The 22,296-nt window shown below is 44.2% G+C and overlaps 1 protein-coding gene across 1 annotated transcript in view; it reads left to right on the top strand.

The window, feature by feature from the left end:
- Positions 1–254: 254 nt before the first annotated feature.
- The window catches only part of LOC129342056 (transmembrane protein 45B-like), a 48,054-nt gene continuing 26,012 nt past the window's right edge, over positions 255–22,296 (top strand). The window contains exon 1 of the mRNA XM_054997537.1: positions 255–373. The gene's annotated coding sequence lies outside the window, so the exon portion shown is untranslated. The remainder of the gene's footprint in view (positions 374–22,296) is intronic.

The following is a 22,296-nucleotide window of genomic DNA, read 5'->3' as shown; positions in this document are numbered from 1 at the left end:
CTAGCTAAATAACCAAAAGGGTTATCAGTAACGCACACAAGCTTGAGAGAAAACACTCAACCGGGACTGTTTGGATGCCAAAAGTAAATGCAAAATAATTTGCAAATTCATAAAGGGGGGAGGAGAAGACAAAGCCGAGGTGTCTGCAAAAGGTGTGTCCATTTTTTTTGATACAATCATGCTCCAGTAAGAGCACTAGGAAGAAAGGCTAGCTGTGTTTCTTCTCTTTTCAGTATGAGGGTGTGGCATGAACTATTTGTGTGTGCCCTGCTTCTTTTTCATCTCGTCAGCAAACTACCTGCTGCTTGCAAGTGAACAGGTAGAACTTCGCATTCTGCAGTGGCTGACAACAGGAAGCAGCCTTCTGGTGCAGGTAAACGCTCTTTGCCTTGTAGGGGTATTTGATTAAGTGGGACAGGATGTAGTTATTAATAGATTGCGTATGTAACTGTCTGTATTGTCTGATTAGCTTTGGGGGTAGCTTGCAAAAAACGTATACCACCTGCCTCAATTTAAAGCAAAAACAAAGATTTACATTCCAAAAAAAGAAAAAGAAAAAACCCCATGGTTAAACCAGGAAGGGAAAGAAAACCAGGCTGAAATACAATGAAAATGCAACAGGATGGACACATACTCCAACCCCATTGAAAAGTATTCTGCCTGCACCCATCCAAAAATTGCAGGATGATCTCAGCTTTGTAATTGTATTTGTTGGTGGAAATGATGCACTGGGGGGTCTAGGAAGGGGAGAGATTAGGAGGAAATAGTGGGAAAGGAAATAGTGGAGCTTTTCTTCCAGGGAAGGAAGGTATGGTACACTTTTGGAAAAAGTTTCCCAGATAAGGAAATAAGAAAGCTATTTCATCTAGTGTAGTATAGTTGACTGGGGAGCGGGGACTGGCCTGTGCCGCAGAAATCGCACACTTTGTTTCTCACCTGCGCTATAAACACAGTGGGAGATCTTCGACTTTGCCTGTCACTTGCATCCTCAATGCCCCCACCATACCATACAAGGAAAAGACTGGTCTACCTTATGCAGTTGTTGTACTGATTACGAGATGTAAGGGATGAATTTGAATACTCTGCGATGCTATCTAAATGCTGTGGCTCTGTTATAATTTTTTACTTTAAAAAGGCATTTATATCCCAGTTTCCTTAAGCTCTGAGAGGTTAGAAAGCACAATTTAAAAACCACTTCACAAATTAAAAAAAAAAATTAAAGCAAATCCAGACTGCAGTGACACACAATGATTTTTGCGATACCAATGCCCTGCAATGACATTATACTGTTACTCCTCAAGTGTACTCGGCAACAAGACTTTCTATTCCTTAATGGTAGGCAACTTCTGGCAACAAATTAAAGTACTGGGTATCAGGCTCCAGGACTGATTCTTCACCCAAGTCACTGTGGTAAACCCTGGAGAAGCACCTGGCCCACAGTATGCCCAGCTAAGTACAAACTTTGTCGATGCCACAGGTTTTTGTTTGACAGCCAGGCCATAAATTCACAGGTAGATAATGATTTTTTTTCCAGCACTTGGGGAGGAAAGGTTGGCGAGCTCTACTCTAACTCAAGTGACCTTGTGAGGTGCATTCCGTACTTTTTAAAAAAATGCATGGAAAAAAGATCCCAGAGATTCCCAGATTATTATATTTCAGACCTGTCCTGGTAGTGAAAGCCTTCTGAACCATCAGATTTTACATGTGTTAGTGAAATAGCGTTTTCTTACCAACAGTTGCAAAGCAACAGTAAATTTTTTTTTCCAGTTTTGTAAGTTGCTTTCTTATCCCACCTTTAAAAACAATCCAGCATGCATATAGATAGTGCGAAAGCCAAAGCCACATGGAAATGTAGCCACTTCTTGCTCTTTTCACTTATTGACAAGAGAAAAAAAAATCAGGAAGGACGAGCTTATCACAGGTTATTTGTCAAGAGAACTAAATACATCGCCCGTGTTCAGAGTTGGTCTACCTGTAAATACCTGGTGGTGAGGGGAAGGAACTGCATAGGAGGGCTATTACACTTGTGCCCTGTCTGTGAGCACCCCAGAGGTATCTGACTGGCAGTGGTTAGCAAACAGATGGATACAGGGTCTGCTCCTGCATGGCTGATCTCATATTCTTAGCAAATTCGTGGAGGACATGATCATCAGTGGCTACCAGCCACGATGTCATCCAAAGGCATTAAACCTCTGAATCCCAGTAGCAGGAGTAGGCTTGCCAGATGAAATCCAGAATAATACTGAATCCTGGGGTGGGGGGCGGAATTAACCTTTTCTTTTTGGAACAATCGTGCACCAGAGGTTACGTCGCTGCTGGACATGGCATCATCGTAATGACCCAGGGCAATCTCAACTCCCCTCTGTCTGGAGATCAGGGGGCGGGGCCACCAGTCATGTGACCATTTTCAAGAGGAGCCGGAACTCCGTTCCCCCGTGTTCCAGCTGAAAAAAAGCCCTGCTCCTGAGCCATGTTAACTTCCCAGCGTTCCCTTGTTCATTGTTCAGTCTCTGCACATACTGATTTTGCACTTTTCCAGCACATGGAACTGCCTTATACTGAATCAGACCATTGGTCTGTCACAGCCACTATTGTCTCCTCTGACTGATTGTCCGCTCTCCAATGGTGAAAGACCTTCAGCAGGTCTGCTACCTGATCCTTTGAATTAGAGATGCCAGGGGCTGAACCTGGAACTATCTACATACAAGGCAGATGCTCTGTCACTGAGAGCCAAGCTACAAGTGACGCCTGACACAGGTTGGACACTTGTCAGCTTCCCTCAAGTTTTGATGGGAAATGTAGGCATCCTGGTTTTACAGCTTGGCTCTTCATTACAGCTGCAAGACCAGGATGCCTACATTTCCCATCAAAACTTGAGGGAAGCTGACAAGTGTCCAACTTGTGTCAGGCGTCACTTGTAGCTTGGCTCTGAGCCACGGCCCCATCCCCTAGTTTTCCTCAATGCTCTCTGAAGAAGATAAAACAGAGCCCTAAAAAGGGTAAGCAACACATCTGGCTCAGCTGTAGGGCTGGTCCAATCAAGGCAGAGTTCACCCAGGCTATGTCTGGGTTCTCCACCCTGTCGTTCTGTCATATAACCTGTGGGTTCATCTCAGTTTCCACATGTTTGGTGCCTGAATCAGACTGGAATGTTGGCTGATTCCGCACACGTTGGATAATGCACTTTCAATGCACTTTATCAATCGTTTGAGGTGGATTTTTTGTTCCGCATATGAACAAATCCGTTTCAAATGATCTATAAAGAGGATTGGAAGTGCATTATCCCTTGTGCCTTCTTCCTGATGTGAAATGGCCCATGGGGTGCTATTTTCCTCATTGTGCTTGTCCCCCAAGGCTGCTTCAGAAAGTCAGTCTGGTATAGTGGTTAGACCACTGGGCTAAAACCTTGAGGATACGTCCATCAATGTCTCCTCGCCAAGCTGACTAAAGGCAATCTTCATGTTCAGAGGGTACTTGAATTCTAGTGATAGGAGACAGCCTCCCAGGAAAGCTGACATGCTAGTTCTCTCTTGAGCATGAATCTTTCTTCCTTAAACATGCCATCTTTGCAGACTTGCAATCCGAAGTGGTAAAACTAGAGTTTCTAACTCCGGGTTAGGAAATTCCTGTAGATTTGGAGCAGTGCCTGGGGAAGGTGGAGATTTAGGAAGGGAGGGAAAACAGCAGGGATGAGATGTCATGGAGTGCACTCCCTGAAAGTGCCATTTTCTCAAGGAGACCTGATCTCTGTAGTCTGGAGATCAATTGTAATTCGGAGAGAATGTGGGACTCTAATCTGGAGAGCCAGGTTTGATTCCCCACTCCTCCACTTGAAGCCAGCTGGGTGACCTTGGGTCAGTCACTTATGAGCGGCAGGATGCTAATCTGGAGAACCAGGTTTGCTTCCCCACTCCTCCGCTTGAAGTCAGCTGGGTGAACTTGGGTTAGTCATAGCTCTCTCAGAGCGCTCTCAGCCCCACCCACCTCACAGGGTGCTTTGTTGTGGAGATAATAATGACATACTTTGTAAACCGCTCTGAGTGGGCATTAAGTTGTCCTGAAGGGCAGTATATAAATCGAATGTTGTTGTTGTTGTTGTTGTTTGTTGTTAATTTTAAATCCTGGAAGAACCGTGGGATGAAATAATTAATCTCAGTCTTACCCACTGGCCCTAACACAGTCTTGAAAGCAGCACTGGAAGTTGTTAATTAACTTTTTTTAAAATCCACAAAACGCATATGGGGCTGATTGTACCCATGCAGTACAATGAAATGGTAGAGTTCTAAGATGGTGGAAAGGACTGTACCACTTCAGCTTGCTGGTGAGAGAACCTTGTTTTGGAGAAGAAGAAGAAGAAATAAGTTCCACCAGCTTGCAGCTGACTAATGGAGCCCCCTAAAGGTGTTTTCAAGATGGTTGCCATTATCTTCCTCTGAATAGCAATCTTTTTTTCTTTGATGGCCTCCCATCTATGTGCTAACCAGGGCTGACCCTCTTGGTCTCCAAGCTCTTATGAGCATGGGCTAGTCTGGACTATTCAAACTGCTTTGTTTTGAATGCTCCCTCTCTGGCATTTAAAAAATAATCTCCCTGCAACTAGAAAACCAGTAGAGAGGGGGCTAGAAACATTCTCTCCATTTCCATACCCTTTAGCCTTGATGATGTCTATACAGCTAGTGTTGCCAGATTCCTGGAGCCAATGAGCAAACACCAGTCCATGCTCTCTGCCCTCCACCAATGCTCAAAGGAGCAGCAAGTTAAAATGGAGAAGGGAATGGTGTTTATTTATAATTACTGGCTGACCAATTAATTTCCTCACTCTTTATGTGACTGGCTGCCTAACAGTGAACAGTGACATCAGGTGTGGGGGAGGGGGGAAACTAGGACTCCCATCAGAAATTTGAGAATGTGCATATGTGGAACTGTCCGCAACATAATCAGGTCCTTGCTCATAACTGGAGAGCAGAAAGTGAGTTAATCCAGCAAGTATTCGAGCATCCCTTGAGAAGGTCTTCAAAATCATATCCAGCAAATGACCTGAGAAGGTTGGAGCATAGGCAACTGTATCCTGCCACCACATGGTATGCCAGTCTTACCTTCTCAAACCAGCAGCTGGTGGTTCTCTGTCCCATACTGCCACCTCACCAAAGGTCTTTTGGAGGAAATTCTAGAGTCCTGCTCCATCTCTTTCCAGCATAGACACCTCTGGTGCCCTTGTTCCCTAGCTCCACCGCTCCTACTATGTCATGTATTGCTTCACATCTAGGGCCAAACTACATGATACCCTTTTTGTCAGGTCAAGTTGAGGTTCTCTGGACCCAACTCGCTGTCTCTGCAGCCACATAGCAACTACAGGGAATGTCTAGGGATTGCAGCATTGGAGAGGATGGGTTCCTGCCCCCCATTTGGTTTTCTGAGTTGAAATAGCCCCTAGCAGGGGTTTTTTAACATAACTTTAGAGCTGGATGTACAAAAAATGTCCATGTGCCACTCCAAAATGATGCAAATAACTCCCTGATGGGGCAGTTTCAACTTGGGAAAACCAAGCAAGGGGGACAGCAGGACCCCTCCCCCCATGCCACAATTCCTAGCCAAATTGGGCTCCTTCTGATTTTTAAAATGACATTCCCCATGGCTGTTGTGTGGCTGCAAGGAAAGCGAGTTGGATACAGTGAACTGCAACTCAATTCACCAACCCCGCCTCCCCCCAATATACCATGTTGTTTGGTCCATCGTGTGGCAGTTTTCTACTGGCAGTGAATTTCTGCATAGGAAAGCAATAAAAATATCTCTTCCACATCTGCCTACACAAACAATGTTTTATCTGCATGCAACTAAGGGCCAAGCTACACATGACAAATGACACTTGAACGGCAAGTGGATTGAGTGGAGGGCAAGTGAACAGGGAGAAATACACTTGCTGTTCAAGTGTCATTCGTCATGTGTAGCTTGGCCCTGAGTTGGCTGATAGCTGCAAGGCAAGTGAACCATGTGCTTTTTTCAGTAGGTAATGGTAAAGGTAAAGGTAAAGGTAAAGGTGCAAGTACCGAGTCATTACTGACCCATGGGGGGATGTCACATCACGACATTTTCTTGGCAACGTTTTTTTGTTATAGGATGGTTTGCCATTGCCTTTCCCAGTCATCTACACTTTCGCCCAGGAAACTGGGTACTCATTTTACTGACCTCGGAAGGATGGAAGGCTGAGTCAACCTTGAGCCGGCTACCTGAACCCAGCTTCTGCCAGGATCGAACTCAGGTCATGAGCAGAGCTTGGGCTGCAGCTTACCACTCTGCACCACAGGGCTCTTCTTTCAGTACAAATGAAAATGGCTGCCAAAAAATGTGCAAACTTTCTAAAGGCTAGGGGAGCAAAGTTGCCAAATGGTCTGGCATGCTTCTCAGTCATTTTTTATTATTATTATTGTCTCATCTCTGCTAGTGCTACTTGTCTCATCACAAAGGTATGCATTTGGTCACCTGCTATTATCTGAAAATTAGGCTGCAGTTAAAGGGAGGAGAAACCAGCTAATAAAAAAAAACCTGGCAATTTTACTGGAGAAGATTTCTTCATTGTTCCTCTTCAGTGAAGCAACTTGATTTCTACCTGAGACACACTTTTATTTTAGCAGAGGATTAGAACATGAGTTATCACCAGGCAGCTTTTCAGAGAGCCATAATACAGAGCTGGAAAAGATATTAAAGAAAGAATTACTCAGTGAAACCTATGAGCTCTGATACCCAACACCCCATCCTTGACAAATTAACCAAATCATTGGGTTGGACCCAGGGCTTTTTTTCTGGGAAAAGAGGTGGTAGAACTCAGTGGGTTGTCCTTAGAGAAAATGGTCACAAGGCTGGTGGCCCCGCCCCCTGATCTCCAGACAAAGGGGAGTTTAGATTGCCCTCCTCACTGCTCGGCAGCGCAGAGGGCAATCTAAACTCCCCTCTGTCTGGAGATCAGGGGGTGGGGCCACCAGCCATGTGATCATTTCTCAAGAGGTTTCAGAACTCCATTCCACCGTGTTCCAGCTGACAAAAAGCCCTGATTGGACCCAATGCTATCTTAGTTTGGTGTAGTGGTTAAGAGCACGGGACTCTAATCTGGAGAGCCGGGTTTGATTCCTCAGTCCTCCACTTTAAGCCAGCTAAGTGACCTTGGGCTAGTCATGGCTCTGTAGCGCTCTCTCAGCCCCACCCACCTCACAGGGTGTTTTGTTGTGGGGATAATAATGGCATACTTTGTAAACTGCTCTGAGTGGGCATTAAGTTGTCCTGAATGGCGGTATATTAATCGAATGTTATTATTATCTTATATGTGTGCATAAGACAGGGCATAAGACATTTCTTTTGATGCAATTTTGATGCAATTCTTTTGATGCAACAGAACCACGTGAACGATCTGTTTTATAGCCCATAGCTGTATATACAGATCATTATTTCATTAAGAATTATATTAAACTGTTGTGTGCTGCTGCATCCTTGCCCAATTGATTATGCAAAATCTTCATTACGTATGTTTTCATTTCTGCTCCTGTATCATTGGATCCAGCCAACAGTATTGCCATGGGGCGGGGGGGTGGAACCCTGAAAGTAAATTGTCAATCTATATAGTGGTTGAAGGTAGCTACCATGGATACAAAAACCCAAAGTCTTAATAATAATAACAACAACATTCAATGTATATACGGCCCTTCAGGACAAGTTAAAACCCACTTAGAGTGGTTTACAAAGTGTGTTATTAGGACTTCCGGTTTGGCTAATGGCGGGCTGACACGGTCCAGGGAGCTGGACCGTCAAGAGTGACTGTTTTGGGCAGGCCAGGTGCTCAGATCACCAGCTGCCACTCCTCTCCAGGTAGGAGTGGAGCCAGAATGCTACAAGTTCCAGAGAGAGCGAGATCTCAATGGTGGGGAAGGTCCTGGATGAAGGATCTCCCACATCGCTTTGAGATACTCTCGAAGAAGGATGACCTAACATCTCTGCAGCACTCTTTGAGTCGTTGTTTGGCATAAGGTCGCCAGGACCCAAGCTTCAGAACCAGATTTGGCTAATTGGTAACGAAAGAGGCAGCACGAAAGACCCAAACGGAACAAATTGAGGTAAAAGATCTTTATCTGGCTTTCGGATTTATAAAGAGAAGGAAATTTTTTATTAAAAATGAAAATTGTGGACTGAAATGATAGAATAAGACAGGAGCAAGGCATCTTGAAGGAAGAATTGAAAATTGATAGATGATAAAGCGCAAAAGAAGTGAAAATAACTTTTGTTTATACATACTTGCGGTTTGGAGAAAGATAGCCGGCTGTGAGAAAAGGGGAGGAGATGGAGGAACGGCTGAGTAAACATCGCGAGAGAACGGAATGCAAGAAGAATAGTGAGTGGAACTGCCTAGAGAGGCATGATTTGGAAAAGCAGGAAGAAGGAAGTAAAGCAGCAAAGAAGACCCTGAAGAAATAACGCGAGATATAGCAGCGAGAAGACAAGAGGAAGTGGATATTCATCATTCTGAACTATCATAGAGCTACCATAGAGACTCTCCGCCCGATATCTGGTGAGACTAAAACAATACGAATATTTAAAGCAAAAGATAAAGAAGATGTCGGGGGGGGGGGAGAAATCTAGTGTAAGCTTGAAGAGAGTGGAGAAGGAACGGCAGGCTGCCATGGGATCGGCTATAAAATCGCTGGGAGAAAAAGTTGCAGAGGGTCACAAAGCATTGATACAATCTATTCGGGAAATGAACGAAAGTCTAATTAAAAGCATTAAGGATATATTTAAAACAAATGGAATTGAGAGATGAGGAGCAAGCAACTAGGCAGACAATTCAAGGAGAGGAGCAAAAAAATACTGAGGTGCCACCAAGTGTAAATGATGGAGAACAAGTGTTTCAAGATTGTGTGGCAGAAATCGAATACAGAACAGTAGGATTCAAGCAACAAAAATGCGAGGGGCAAGGAGAAGTGGAGCAGTATTTGCAAGAAGAAATGAATGAAGATCTACTAGGATCTTTAAAGAATCAAGTGCAAGAATTAGCAACAAGCATGAAAGACAGAACCATCTCCAGTTATTTCAAACAGAAGAAGCTACTAAGTGACAGAAGAATTCAAGTGAAGAAGAAAGCCTGGAAAAGCAATATGAATACAAGAATCAAGTTACAAGTGGGAGTTACTTAAAAGACTACGGCCATAGTTTAAAGCTTGAAGAGGGTTTTTTTTCTATTTTTAGAATTGGGATGTATGATGTAATTGCAATGTTAAAAGTTAAATGAAGAAATTAGCAAATTAAGACAAATGGAATAATTGGGAAATGTAATGTATAGTTAATTATGTGAATTGACATTAAATAAATTTATACGCAAAATTGTAGAAGGAACTAAGTGAAAGGTCAAATTGTTAATTTTAAATTAAAGTGTTATACTAGAGAATAAATTAAATTAAAGGACTGGGAAAATATTAAGATAAATTTATGTATAAAAAAATGGGAACTACAAATGGAATGATTTGAAGAAATTTATATGTGTAAAAGAAATATGTTTTGATGGCTTTTTGATAGTTTATTAATAGTTATAGAATTGTATTAAGAAATGATAAGTTAGGATTTTACCTCTAGCTATTGGGACAAATGAAAAGCAATATAGAACAAATGATAAATTATGGGGTCATAGTGCTGTCGGGAGTCTGCACAGAAAAGGGGGGAGGGGAGGGGGTGGGCTGCATCTATGGATATAGGGGGGAATGTATCTGTAAGATATGAATGAACTGTATGTCAACCCATCCAATAAAAATTGTTTCAAAGAAAAAAAAATGTGTTATTATTATCCTCACAACAATTGCCCTGTGTGGTGGGTTGGGCTGAGAGAGCTCTGAGAGAGCTGAGACTGACCCAGGGTCATCCAGCTGGCTTCAAACAGAGGAGTGAGGAATCAAACCCAGCTCTCCAGATTACAGTCCTGCCAGTCTTAACTAGTACACCAAACTGGCACATGGTTTGCCCTGAGAGGAAGAACAGGAAGTAGTGGGAGAGTCAGGCCTTCCCAACAAACAAGGAAGGGGGTGATCATATCATTAGAAGATGAATTAAGGAAATATGTAGAAGTTACCAAAGTCTGATCCAAAGATACATTCCAGGAGAATTTGGTAACCAAAGCCAAGCAAAGCACTATACAAAAAGGGTCAGAGAACGATCCAGGCAGCTTGAAAGATCCAGGCAGGAAGAGTTCTATATGGGAAAAAGCAAACAAGTTGCAATCTGGGCCATAACTGAGAAAAGGCTAGTTATTTTGCTTACTCTACACATTGAGGCTATCAAGGAGCAAATTTTTAGCAGCCACTCTGATGGCCAGGGCTTTTTTTCTGGGAAAAGAGGTGGTGGAACTCAGTGGGTTGCCCTTGGAGAAAATGGTGACCTGGCTGGTGGCCCCGCCCCCTGATCTCCAGACAGGGGAGTTTAGATTGCCCTCCACGCCAGTGGTGCAGAGGGCAATCTAAACTCCCCTGTCTGGAGATCAGGGGGCGGGGCCACCAGCCATGTGACCATTTTCAAGAGGTTCCGGAACTCCGTTCCACCGCGTCCCTGCTGAAAAAAAGCCCTGCTGATGGCTAATGTTACCCATATTAGAGAATGGTTGACATTCATTTCTATGAGGAAAAGGAAAGCACCTGGTTGAGTTCAGCATTTCTGACTTCTGATACTGGAGATAAGCCAGAGGAAAAATCCTGAAATCAATCAACCAATTGTAGCAAAGTAAGCTATAAGAGGAGGCAAGTTTTAGTTTCCCTCACCTTTGTATTTTTTTAAAAAATAAATAAATGTACACACATGATTTTTAAATACGTGAAGTGGAGGACCTGTGCATAAATAATATGAGAAGCACCCCTTTGGGCTCCCAACCAAAACCAAGTTGTTTGTTGTCCCATCACCACTTTGTCCCAGCCTTGATTTCCCAGAACAATTTTTACATAAAACTAAGTTGAGAAGAGGTCTTAAAATGATGCTGCTCTCTAGTGCTGAGAGAATTCAAGTCTTTCCTCTTTTGATGTGATTGATTAGATTTTTAGTCCACCCTCCCCACAGGCTCAGGGCAGGTTTAAATCATAAATAAGTTACAACAAATAAAAACAATAGAATGAGATCTAAGTACAACATGAATTTCAGTATTCCAGATGGGGCACCCTTCCCCCTTTCCCTGCCCACCATACACAAAGGAAAAAAGGGAAGAAAAGGGTGGAGGTGTGGGTTGGTGAAAGTCTAACTCTCTAAGCATAGGGGGGGCAGATGGACCATATGCCCCCCCCACTGGTAGGAGATTGGCAGGGAGGCTAATTAGATGGATCCCATGCTGGCCTCAACCATATGCCTGGTGGAACAACTCTGTCTTACAGGCCCGCCAAAAAGATATGAGATCTTGGCAGGCTCGAGAGTCTTCTGACAGAGAGTTCCACCAGGTCAGGGCCAGGACAGAAAATACCCTGGCCCTGATCAAGGCCAGTTGAGCCTCCCTGGAGCCAGGGACCACCAGTAGGTGTTTACCTGGAGATCTGAGAGCTTTCCGAGGTACATACATAGCTCTGTCTGTCTTTCTGTGCAAATGTTGCTGCATTTCAATGAAGGAAGCATTTACCTCTGCCCCACAATTCAGTTTAGTGTAGTGGTTAAGAGTGGCAGGACTCTAATCTGGAGAGCCAGGTTTGATTCCCCACTCCTCCACTTGAAGCCAGTTGGGTGACCTTGGGTCAGTCCCAGTTTTTTCAGAGCTCTCACAGAGTGATTGTCATGAGGATAATAATAGCACACTTTGTAAACCACTCTGAATGGGCATTGTTGTCCTGAAGGGTGGTATATAAATCAAATATTATTTAAAAATTCAGTAGAATTTTCACGAGTTTCATGAGTCAACCCTTGAAAATTCAATTGATCTTTTAGTTGCTACCGGATTCCAATTTTGTTCCACAAAAGGACTATATAGTTATTAAAGCATTAATAGTTGGAAGAAAGTCCACCTGCCTTCTGGTGGAGTCTGGGAAAAACAACTAGGAATACCTTTTGTAATATGACTGCTGGGGCAGTTGTAGTTGGAGCCTTGAGACCCCGGTTGTCCAATGTTTCAAATAAACACAGTGGTTTCCTTCATAAGAGGCTGGGATCACTTCTTTGGGGACATTGGATTATCTTTCCAAACTCCATTACGACACTAAGCATATGTGCAAAAATGTGTTGCTTGTTTTTAGGAATGACTTTGTCATTCGAAATAGGGATGTAAAAGAAGTTCTCAGGATCAGCAGCAGCACAGCTCCTCAACAATCAACCATCTTTCACTCCCAAACCAAGTTCAAGAGGACAGCAGAAGTCTGTTTTTCTCTTTTTATGTCATTTCAAAAGGAACGTTTAGCCTCTCGCCTGCTTCTTCTCTTTTATCATTGCTTCATGGCCCAGTATATAATTTCAATGCCACTGATCTGCTTTAGCAAAAGAACATATATTTCAGCGTGTTGCAGAGTCAATTTCTGTCCACTGTGAGGACTGTAATGGCCTCTTGCACACATGAGATTAAAGGGCAAGGCTGTGTAGACACAGCTCCTGCTGAGAATGAGGGCTTGCTCCTAAGCTACAGAAGGGAATTTAGAGTACAGCACTAACAACAGAAGATCAATGATTAAGCAAATGCACAGCCTGGCACAGTGACAAACGGATAACAGTTCAAAGTCTCTTAACGAACCGCAAGCAGAAAAATTGTGCCCCACAAAACAGATCAGGCTATGGATTGTTACTGAAATACTTCCACCTCCCGAAAATTAGTCTAAGCTTTCTGGGGCGCTTCATGCTCAAGCGAAGGGGCAAATAAGGGACAAGAAGCCCATGTCCTTCTGGTTGTTTTGTTTCCATTGCTGCAGCACCACGTAAGAGCTTGTGATAGAGATTAATGAGGACCCATTGTGCTCCATGCTTTGTGAGCAAACAATACATAAAGAACCTTCCCCAAAGAGCTAACCATCTAGGATTTTGACAGAATACCCTGAAAGAATGTGCCAAAAAATGAAATGGCAAAAGGACAAGGTAACCATTTCAAGATAGCTCATGCTGCTCTTAGGTTGTCAACTCCTGAAGCAAGCTAAATTATCAAATGGCTTGCAGGGGGACTCATGGTATGCCCTATAAAGAATTTATGAACTGACAATTGCAATCAAAATAAATTGTGATAAGTAGTGGTTGTTTCTGAAGTGTAGCCACTGCAAAATAATGGCCTAGATCCAGCATTCCCAAGTCGGAAGTCTTCCTACAGCATGAGAAGTATTTCTCCAATTTAAGTGGCTTTCCCTTTGACAGAAGAATCTGGGCTAGAATCTGCCTTCAAAGTGAGTTATTGCCTGCCTAGGACTGTTCCCGTCTTATGTGTTGTGGACCATCCATTGGCACGCAAGATTTATTTATGCAGTACATTCTTTCTAAGTCCACGGATTCTACAAGGAGATCAGGGCAGGGTACATTTCCCCCTTCTCTAGGTGATCCTCACAACAACTCTGTGAGATTGTGATGGTCATCTTGTGAGTTTTGTGTCCTGGTAGGGATTTGAACCCACTTCACCCAGATCTTCATCCAGCACCATACGGATTCTTTGCCAGACAGACACTTGATCTCCAGTGTTGGACACAGACCTCCAATTGGATCTGCATGAATCAGTAGTTTTGGCCACCTCTCTTTCCTCTCTCAAATTCTTCTTCTTCTTAATTACTGTTTTCATGACCAAAGTAATTAACAGCGAACCATCATCTACTAAAAGGGAAACCTTGAGCTTACTGACAGAGTTACAATGTGGGGTGGTTGGACATGATTGCAAAATTTGCTTTGAATACCATCTTCTCGGAAAGACTGTACCAAAGCAAGTTTGGGAAAACATGCCGTAAGTCTGGGAAATACCTTCAAGGCCAAATGTATGACATTGTCATTAGAATTCAAAAAAATTTAAATGCTGCTGTTGTGGGAGGGGGAGAAAAGCAGAACAAAATTTCTACATGGAAGTAGCCATAGTCAGAGAGTTATAGAAGTTTCCATTACTTAAAAGAAAATAATTGATTTCTTTAACATCCAACCTGGAGCAGACAGACTGACAGAGGCAGAGAGACAGACAGTGAGATCCCAGTTGGCTGTTCAGGAGCCAAGCAGCTTGCAATACAAAAAAAGTAATACAATATAATAAATGGGGCAGCCCAACCAATTATGCAAAACTACCATCCTGTTTCAACAGTTAAACAAAGTCTAAAATGATGACCTGGTAACAGAAGCTAAAACGTTTCCAAATTGCCTGAATGCCAGGACATGAGATGCCAGTACACAAGCAACAGTAAAGAACAGATCCCTCATCTTGCTAGATATAAATCAGCAACTAGTTTGTGAGGGAAGTCTGGGCTGAGCGTCTGCCTTTCACCTTGGTAACCAAACTTGTGACACTGCTGACGCCCGGTTTGTGTGCGTGCCGACCGTGACTTGCGGACGATTTGCCTGTGCAATCAGCTGTTGCTATTACCAACAAACAAAATGACCTTTCCAACATTATAAAACTGGTTGTGAAACCTAAAGGCAGAGGTACACCTTCAGCCTCAGACATTGCTCTTTATAGCCGCTGCCATCATAGGGAGAGAACAATTGGCACTGGAAACATTTCGCGCAGGAAAACAGCATCTAACATTTTCTCTGTTTGTTAGATTTATCCCTCAGCTTCTCGGCAGCTATTACTTTCCCCTAACCCCAAATCATAGATTCTTTGACATGGAAACATGGGTCATCATGAACTCCTGCTTGGGGTATAGGGTTGCCAACCCCGGATTGGGAAATTCTGGGATATTTGGGGTTGGAGCCTAGGGAGGGTAGATTTTGGGGAGAGGGGAACTCCAAGTGGTATAATGCCATACAGAGGAAACTATATGAGACGCCCGGGAGTGTGTCAGGTCCTGCAAGGTTCCCTGGGTAGTGTAGTCTTACAAAGAACAGCTGCTTGATGTGATTCTCCACCGGGGAAAGAGCAGTAGATGGGAGAGGATTCTCTCTGTCTCTTGCAAAAAGCCTCCACTTGGGTTTTCCTCTGGGAGCTCATGGGTGTGTGTGTGTGTACACTATGGACATAACAGGAGGAAGGAAATCCTGGGCATCTTTTTGCAGGAGAGAAAGAGAATCCATGATGCAATTCTCTGCCAAGGAGAAAAGCGGTGGGGGAGATTCTCTCTTCCCCTCTCTCTCTTGCAAAAAGCCACCCTTCAAAGCAGCCATTTTCTCCAGGGGAACTGATCTCTGTAGACTGGAGATCCGTTATAATTCCAGGAAGCCTCCTGGCCCAATCTGGAGGTCTGCAACCCTACTAGGGGATGGGGAGTTATAGCAGAAGCCGGCAGAGAAGGACAGGCAGAAGACTTCTCGGCAACAGAATTATGTGTCTCAAACAAAGTTCATCATTATTCCTCATCACTTTATCTAATAGTAAACTGGCTGGTCTCTGTGCCGATCATGAACACGGCCAGTAGGCCCTACTGAGCCCCCCCTCCCTGTGCAAACTCTGCCCTTCGCCCCCAAATCCCCAGAAATTCCCCAAGCTGGAGTTGATAACCCTAAGCCAACCGCACAGAAGTATACCCAGAGGTCTCTTCATGTATGCAAAAAAAAATTGTTTCTTAAATTAACCAAACAAAAAGACCACCTAAAAATATAGTGGAAAAGAACAAGAGTCCAGTAGCACCACTAACAAAATTTCTTCAGATATCTGAAGAAGTGAGCTGTGACTCACAAAAGCTCATACCCTCCCACAAATTCTGTTAGTCTTATAGGTGCCACTGGACTCTTGCTCTTTTCTACTGCTACAGAGAGACTAACACAGCTACCCATCTTTGAAAAATATAATGAAGGCTAAATATGGAAAGCTGAATAATTTTAGTGATTTTAAAAAAAATAATCCTACCCTTCCTCCAATAAGCTCAGGCTGATGTGTATGTTTCTCCCTTCCCCATTTTATCCCCTTCAACTACTTTGAGAGGTACGCGAGGCAGAGAGAGAAAGAATACTGGCCCAAGGACACCCAATAGGGTTGCCAGGTTTCCTTACTCTCCTAGTGGGCGGGAGGGACTCAGCACTTACCTTCGTGAATATCTTCACACACGCGCAGAGCGGCATGCATTCCCGGGGCGGATGTAATTATGTCACTTCCAAGAGTGGCGTCACTGTGCTGGCCACGAGGCATAGTCCCAATGCCTCGTGCTGGGTCAGTTCAAGTTCAAGTTCAAATTTATTGTTACAATCTGCGACTAGTACATATAAAACCATATGCAAATAAGTTTAAAGCTGGGTCAGTTCTTTAAGAATCGGCCCCAAGCAAAGCACAGGAGCATTTCCACAGCCATTGTGGTGATGTCACTCCCGGGAGTGATGTCGGTGTGCTGCTCTGAGAGTGCACCCATTGCAGGCTTCCTAGGAGGTATGTTGCCTCCCAGCCTCATTCCCTGTGCCTTTTGCCCTCACTTGCCAAGTGAGTGGTGGCAGGTAGTGGAGGTTAGGATCGGGGGATTGCCCACCCCCACCGGGGGACTGACAGTCCTAGCACCCAACAAACAGCCAAGTAGCAGAATGGTGATCCAAATCAGAGGCTCTGTCGCGCTTTCTAACCACTATGCCACATGGGGTTAAAGGGGGAGGGAGGGCCTGGAGGTGGGGAATTAGCCTGCTCAGCCCCCTTAGAGGGAGTTTAGGGTGCGTGGTTGCTGGGAGGGAATTTCCCCCTTCCCCCAATTCTTCTTCCTGTGCTTGCTCTCTGTAGCAGCAGCCTTGAAAGAGGAATTGCTTATCGCATTAGCAGCAAAATATACGTTTGTAAACTAAATAATAGAATCCTAGAGTTGCAAGGGGCCTTACAGACCATCTAGTCCAACCCCCTGCCCAATGCAGAAACAGCCTACAGCATCCCGTACAAGTATCCATCAAGCCACTCCTTGAAGACTGCTGGTGAGGGGGAACCCACTCCATCCCTAGGCAGCCAGTTCTACTGCTGAACTTAATGTGAAGAAGTTTTTTCCTAATGCCCAGCCGGTACCTTCCCTCCTGTAGTTTAAATCCATTGTTTCGAGTCCTATCCTCTGTTGCCAACAGGAACAGCTCGCTCCCCTCCCCTAAGTGACAGCCTTTTAAATACTTAAAGAGAGCAATCATGTCTCCCCTCAACCTCCACTTCTCCAAACGGAACTATTCCCAGGTCCCTCAGAGTCTCTCTATACAATACTTCTTTCACAAGGATGCTCAGTTGAAGGGAAGGAGACACAATCAGGGCTTTTTTTCTGGGAAAAGAGGTGGTGGAACTCAGGACTGCACAATGACATCACTTTGGGTTAGCTGGAACAAGGGGGGAGATTTTTAAAGTTTAAATCGCCCTTGGTGAAAATGGTCATATGGCCAGTGGCCCCGCCCCCTGATCGCCAGACAGAGGGGAGTTTAGATTGGGGATCCCAATCTAAACTCCCCTCTGTCTGGAGATCAGGGGGTGGGGCCACCGGCCATGTGACCATTTTCAAGAGGTGCCAGCACTCCATTCCACTGCGTTCCTGCTGAAAAAAGCCCTGGACACAATGACAGGCGGGAGTCATAGTTTAAAAGCCAAAGGCTCTGTCCATTTCCCCTCTCCACAGGAAGGTACTTTGAAAAGACAGAGCCCCAGCGCTCCTCAAAGGATATGTTAATTGCATCTAATTAACAAACCCTCTGAGGAGCGTCTCTGCCTGCTGTCTTTTTAAGCTACCCTCCTGTGGAGAGGGGGAATTGACAGCGCCTTCCGTTCTGTCTTTTCAAAACGACACGTCCCTGCGAACATTGCGTCTCCTTTCACTAGAGCATTCTCGTGAAAGAAGTATCGTATAAAGAGACTCTCAGTCTTTCCTCTAAGGGCTTGGTCTCCAGGCCCCTGATCATCCTGGTTGCTTTCCTCTGCACTTGTTCCAATGTGTTGATCTTTATGAAATGAAGCCTCCATAACTGCACACAATAGTCCAGGTGGCGCCTGACCAACACAATATATAGTGGGACAATGACATCCTGTGATTGGGATGTTATGCCTTTGTTGATACACCCCAAGACTGCATTCGCCTTCTTTGCTGCTGCATCACACTGACTGCTCATATTTAGCTTCGCACCAACCCATATCCCAAGATTTTGTTCACACACACTGCTACCCAGAAGTGTGTCCTTCATCCAATATGCTTGTTTGGCATTTTTGCTATACAGGTGGAGAACCCGGCACTTATTCATAATCTATCACATCTTATTCAAATCTGCCCATTTTTCCATTGTGTTCAGATCCCGTTGAATTCTATGTCTGTCTTCATGGATGTTTGCTACTCCTCCCAGTTTGGTGTCATATGCAAATTTAATGAGGAATCCTTTCACACTCTCGTCCAGATCATTTATAAAAATATTAAGGAAGTACTGAGCCCACAACTGAGTCCTGTAGCCCTCTACTGGACACCTCCCTTCAATCAAACATGATGTCATTGACAATTACTCCTTGGGTGTGGTTATTCAGCCAGCTCCCTATCCATTTAACCATCCTACAGTCCAGTCCAGAGTTCTCCTGTTTACCCATCAGCAGGGCTCCTTTTGAGGGGGAAAGCACAGAAACTGAGTTCTGGCAGTTCCCCAAAGGGGTCACATGTCAGGTGGCCCCGCCCACCTGACTCTTGGCCATTTGGGGCCCATTTTGGCCTGGATTGGGGCCAAAACGGCCTGGATTGGGCCTCTGAAGGGTGATGGATCACTCTCCCGCTCATCAGTGGCCCGATCCTGACCATTTTGGGCCACTTTTCAGCCCTTTTCAGCCCCTTTTTGCCATTTTAGGCCCAATTTCGGCCCTGAATGGCCAGAATTGGGTCCAAAACAGCCAGAACAGGTGATATCAGGGAGTGTGGCATATGCAGATCAGTTATACTAATGACACACTTCCACTGATGGCAAGAGGCATGGCATATGCTAATGAGTTATGTTATGAGTTACACTAATGAGTTCCTCCAGCTCTTTTTCTACGAAATGACCCCTGCCCATCAGAACATCGAGGAAACTTTTCAAAAGCTTTAATGAATGAAAAATTTAAATGGCCCTGACCTGGATGCCCCTGGCAAGTCTGATCACATCAGATCTCAGAAACTAAGCACAGTTAGCGATGGTTCCCAGATACTTAATAATGGTGGGCAAACTCTTCCTAGTACTTTGCCCCATTACCTGTCAATTGCTGGCAATCCATGGGAGTTTGCTAGCAGCCCAGCGATTGCCCAGCACTGGCTGTCCTGAAGTGATGTCATTCTGTCGGGGCCGGGAGCATGCATGTGCAAAGACCATCCCACTGTTGAGTACTGGGCCCACCTTCCCTCCTGCTGGGAGGGTATAGGTACCCGGCAACGCTACGGTCAGCACTTGGAGGGGAGACCTCCAAAGAAGACCAGGGTCACTCTAAGGAGGCAGGCAATGGCAAACCACCTCTATTTGTCTCTTGTCTTGAAAACCTTACGGAGTTGCCTTAAGTCAGCTGCAACTTGATGGCACTTTACACACACATGCAAATTAAAAAGAGAGACACACATGGTGGCAGGATGAGGTCTCTTTGCCTTTATTAGCGGGTGGAGAACAATTGTCAGTTCAACGGGAGGACAGATGGAAATAAGGACGTTGGACTGCACCAAAATCTAAGTGATTAAAATATAGAACGGTGTGACTCTGCTTTGAATTACACAGTCTGCCTGTTACATCAGCTAAAACAGCTCACTTGGACTTAGGCCAGGCCATATTTATCAAAGCTCAGAAAGGTGCGCCATCACAGGGTGGGGAGATTTCCCAGTCAATTGGTATCTGCACTGTTCCTCTTAAACTCCTTGAACTAATTAAAAAACGAATTTAACTAATTTAACTAAAACGTTTCTGTCTGCCTAACGAGGATGCAGGAATGAAGGTGACTTAGTCTGCTTCCGAACCGTATTTTCTTCGTTAGCAGCCCCATCCTAAGCAGAGTTACACTCTTCTGCATCCACCGAAGTCAACACTGTAACCGTAATTGGGATGCATTAGCTCCCCTAGTTGCACTTTGGGACAGAATGCATAGAGACAAAGTCTGTATAACTTTGTCCTTTTAGGATGATGTCATCAGTTTCAGGTGGGCAACCGTACTAATCTGTAGTAGAAGAGAAGGATTCAGGGCCAGTAGCATCTTAAAGACCAACTAGATTTCTAGGATATGAGCTTTCGAGAGCCAGAGCTTCCTTCATCAGATACCTGATGAAGGGAGCTCTAACTCTCAAAAACTCATATCCTGGAAATTTAGTTGGTCTTTAAGGTGCATCTGTACAGTAGTAAACAATGTGCCCAAACTATAAATGGTACATCCAGGTACCAGTTATAGTTTGCTTTCTATAAACGAACAAAAAAGCACTCAGGGTAAAAAACTGCCCCAGTAAACTTCGGGGTATTTTTGACCCCATATTATGGTAAAGGGGATAGAAAAAGTACTCCTAGATACAAAAACACTAGCAATGATTAATTTTAGAAGTTTTCCTTTAATATTTCATGAAAGATTATATTGTTTGATATCACAAAATATCAACACATTAATTCCCTGAAGGGGCTAGGGACCTTGAGAGACCACCACAAAATGTTCCCGTTTGTGGATAAACTAGTTTGGTACAGATTGTAAATAACATGCTTAAGGCAAGCTGCCATGTCATTTTGCTTGGATATTTTTCAGGAAAAGATTAGAGAGGCTTCTATCTAGGGCATATCAGGTAAAACACATCCCATATGAGGACAGGCTTTCAGTTTTGATCAGTTTGCGCTTTCTTTGGTTATGGCTGTTTACTTTGACCTCCATCCCTCAAACTGCTCTTTGCTCAGGCAGGAAAAAATGAGGAATGGCACCAGAGGGGAAAGAAAGTAGAAGTAAATGTAAGTCTCCATAGAATTTCACTGATAATCTGCTCCACCAGTTAAAACAACTCACTTGGACTTAGATCAGTCTGAATTTATTGAGGCTAGGAAGGTGTGCCGCCACAGAACAATAAAAGTCAATGGTTATTCCGCTCTCTCGAGCATTCTGGAGGATTTCCCTGCTCCCTGCTGCTCCAGTTCCTGATGACAGATAACTATGAATGGTATTTGATTACAACACACACCACTGCTCCAGTGCAGCCTCTGGGTAGCTACACGTGAAGTCCTGCTGCCCCATTTGACCATTTGATGCATTTTTCTCACACAAAAGAACAGGACAGATTTTGTGTCAAAATCCATTAGAAACACTCCACTTTCACAATTTTCTCAGAGGCTGAAGTATTGTTGTTGTTATTGTTGTTGTTGTTGTTGTTGTTGTTGTTTCAATTTACAGGCAAAGCAGGCTAGAGTAATGCATCCTTTCATTTTAAAGGGTAGCTCCAAAAGGTCACATTTTGTGTATTGCTTGCTATGATGTACTAGTTAGAGTGCTACAGTGAAATCCTAAACAGAGTTACTCCAGTCTAATCCCATTGAAATCTATGAGCTTAGACTGGCGTAACTCTGTTTAGGATTTCATTGTTAGACTAGGATCTGGGAAACTCAGGTTCAAATCCCTGCTGCTAGGTGACTTTGGGCCAGTCATACTCTGTCAATCTAATCTACCTCATAGGATTGCTGTGAATATAAAATGTAGGAGGTAAGGTAAAGGTAAAGGTGCAAGCACCAAGTCATTACTGACCCATGGGGGGACGTTGCATCATGACATTTTCTTGGCAGACTTTTTACAGGGTGGTTTGCCTTTGCCTTCCCCAGTCATCTACACTTTACCCCCCAGGAAACTGGGTACTCATTTTACTGACCTCAGAAAGATGGAAGGCTGAGTCAACCTTGAGCCGGCTACCTGAACTCGGCTTCCACCAGGATCGAACTCAGGTCATGAGCAGAGCTTGGGCTGCAGTACTGCAGCTTACCACTCTGCACCATGATATAATCTGCTTTGGTTCCACATTGGGGATAAAAGGTAAGGTATAAATAAAGTAAATAAGTGGAACTTACAAAATTAAGAGCACAATGAAGCACAATGGTAGGGGTGAGTGTGAAGTCACTATGGAAAGTTCTCTCTGTGCCTCTTTTGTGGTTGTTGAGACATGGGCTGCTTTCATACATGTTGGATAAGCCATTTTCAATGCCTTTAATGATTGTTTGCACCTGGATTTTCCTGTTTCTCATGAGAAAATCCATTTGCAAACAGTTGCTAAAGTACATTGAAAATGCCTTGCCCAACCATGTACATACCCA

This window comes from Eublepharis macularius, chromosome 14, assembly GCF_028583425.1.
Source record: "Eublepharis macularius isolate TG4126 chromosome 14, MPM_Emac_v1.0, whole genome shotgun sequence".
Classification (NCBI taxonomy): Eukaryota; Metazoa; Chordata; class Lepidosauria; order Squamata; family Eublepharidae; genus Eublepharis; species Eublepharis macularius.
The sequence above is the reverse complement of the archived record's forward strand: the minus strand, read 5'-3'. Positions and strand labels throughout refer to the sequence as shown.